Below are 2,928 nucleotides of genomic sequence, written 5' to 3'. Positions count from 1 at the left end.
CCTTCCTTTGTAAAGAAAAAAGTAGTAAACAAACCTTAAATTACACTTTAAAACAAAAAGCCCTTAATCGATTTTTCCTCAGAAAATTTATCAAATAAAAGCTAAGTGCAACAAGAGTGCAAGAGAGAATGATTTAGTTACATGGATGAACAAATATTTTCAGTTAAAAAGTAAAGCTTACTTCAAATTTTTTGAAGAGCCTAATTAATTGGTTAAAAGATTAAAAATATGTATAAAGAATCGAAGTTTGGGTTTAATTTTTTTAAGCAAATGTACTTAGTCGATTCTCATCCTTTCTATTCGGAAGTATAAAGAAGTCAAGGAAACTATGTACCTACCATTTGTCTTCATTTAAATCACTTTTTATAGGGCGTGGACTTTTTCTTCAATAAAAATGAAATAAATTTCTAAAAAATACATATGTATATTATTTATAAATAAGATTCAATTGATTTAAAAAATACAATCAAATAATACTTAATTCTTATCTTTGAATTTATTCTACATGAAGAATTACAAAAATTTCAGTCATACAGAAATACCAAAATATACACAATTTATCACTTAGAAGTTAATTATAGGAATAAAGGAGATTTAAATTGACTGAGCTACATAATTAAACTTCTAGTTTACATTGAGTTATATGTTTGAAATAAAGTATGCAGCCAGATATGTGAAAAACTTAACAAAACTACTACAACATTATTACAATTATTTTCACTCCATCTATTGTAATTTAATGCTTTATTTGCGCATTTATCAATGTTACACATAAACTAGGTAACATGAAAATGGAAATAACTGTGAAATACAATACATATATAAATTCTACATACACATGCTATCTAGCACAAGAAGTTAGAACTAATAATTGCTAAGTAGTTATCAATCTTGTCAATAGAGCTCTCTTAACAGCAGTTTTTGTTGCATTTTTTAAACTGGAATTGTCCACATATTCATATTCCTCCAAATTAAAATATCATTATTTCTATTTACTTTTTTTTTCTACAGTAAAGTGTATTTTAATAAAGTACGCAATAAAAAACTGTCTTTATATAGAAAATAAAAAAAATATATAAGCAACAGAGTTGGGCACTGATTAAAAAAAAATTAAATTCTAAATTTAATTGATTCAATTTATTTTTAATTTTAATCAGAATTTAATCGGCGAATTTAATCGTAATTTTAATCATATGACAATTATTTAATCAATTAAATTTCAGATTTAATCGTTAATCAAACTAATTTAATCAAACTAAAAAAATTATTATTAAATCTGAGAATTAAATTGAACTTTAATTTTAATCACCGAATTAGTTCAATTTCAATCGTTAATCAAACTAATTTAATCATCCACTTTTATGGCTTTTCAACCAATGGTTTGAACCACGTTTTGGCGAGGCCGTTTTTCAAAGCTACTTCAATGAGCACTTTTCGGTTAATTTTTGTAGACTTGGACTTCTTCACGAGTCTCTAGACCAGTGGTTATTAACCGGTGTTCCGCGGAACACCCGTGTTCAAGTGCTTGGAATATGGTCCAAGTGTTCCGCGAAATTTCAATTTTAAATGTATTGAAATTTAGAAACTTAAAAAAGATACGAAAACAAAAAAATTGATCCTTTTTTTTTAATTTGAATTTAATTTTAAGTTCTTGCATAAACATAATTGTGTTCCGCGTCTATGAAAAGGTTAAGAACCACTGATATAAAGGGTTGAAAATTTTTTGGGTCATGAAATTCTGTAAATTTATGGCCATTCTATATCTCCCACTGTGAACGACGTATTGGTATGAAATTTTGTTCCCTTGTACACTTTGTTTTTCTCAATTATAAACTATAGTTAGTTTGTGCACAGATCTATAAATGTAGAAGATATAAAGGGTTGAAAATTTTTTGGGTCATGAAATTCTGTAAAATTGTGGCCGATCTATATCTCCCACTGTGAACCACGTATTCTTATGAAATTTTGTTCTCTTGTACACTTTGTTTTTCTCAATTATAAACTATAGTTATTTTGTGTACAGATCTATAAATGTAGAAGATATAAAGGGTTGAAAATTTTTTGGGTCATGAAATTCTGTAAAATTGTGGCCGTTCTATATCTCCCACTGTGAACGACGTATTGGTATGAAATTTTGTTCTCTTGTACACTTTGTTTTTCTCAATTATAAACTATAGTTAGTTTGTGCACAGATCTATAAATGTAGAAGATATAAAGGGTTGAAAATTTTTTGGGTCATGAAATTCTGTAAAATTATGGCCATTCTATATCTCCCACTGTGAACGACGTATTGATATGAAATTTTGTTCTCTTGTTCACTTTGTTTTTCTCAATTATAAACTATAGTTAGTTTGTGCACAGATCTATAAATGTAGAAGATATAAAGGGTTGAAAATTTTTTGGGTCATGAAGTTCTGTAAAATTATGGCCGTTCTATATCTCCCACTGTGGACCACGTATTAGTATGGAATTTTGTTCTCTTGTACACTTTGTTTTTCTCAATTATAAACTATAGTTAGTTGGTGCACAGATCTATACATGTAGAAGATATAAAGGGTTGAAAATTTTTTGGGTCATGAAATTCTGTAAAATTATGGCCGTTCTATATCTCCCACTGTGAACGACGTATTGATATGAAATTTTGTTCTCTTGTACACTTTGTTTTTCTCAATTATAAACTATAGTTAGTTTGTGCACAGATCTATAAATGTAGAAGATATAAAGGGTTGAAAATTTTTTGGGTCATGAAATTCTGTAAAATTGTGGCCGTTCTATATCACCCACTGTGAAACCCATATTGATATGGAATTTTGTTCTCTTATAGACTTTGTTTTTCTCAATTATTAACTATAGTTATTTTGTGTACAGATCTATAAATGTAGAAGATATAAAGGGTTGAAAATTTTTTGGGTCATGAAATTCTGTAAA

This window comes from Rhodnius prolixus, unplaced genomic scaffold, assembly GCF_049639745.1.
Source record: "Rhodnius prolixus isolate KJV_2025 unplaced genomic scaffold, Rpr scaffold_7, whole genome shotgun sequence".
Lineage (NCBI taxonomy): Eukaryota > Metazoa > Arthropoda > Insecta > Hemiptera > Reduviidae > Rhodnius > Rhodnius prolixus.
This window is presented reverse-complemented; position numbering follows the sequence as displayed.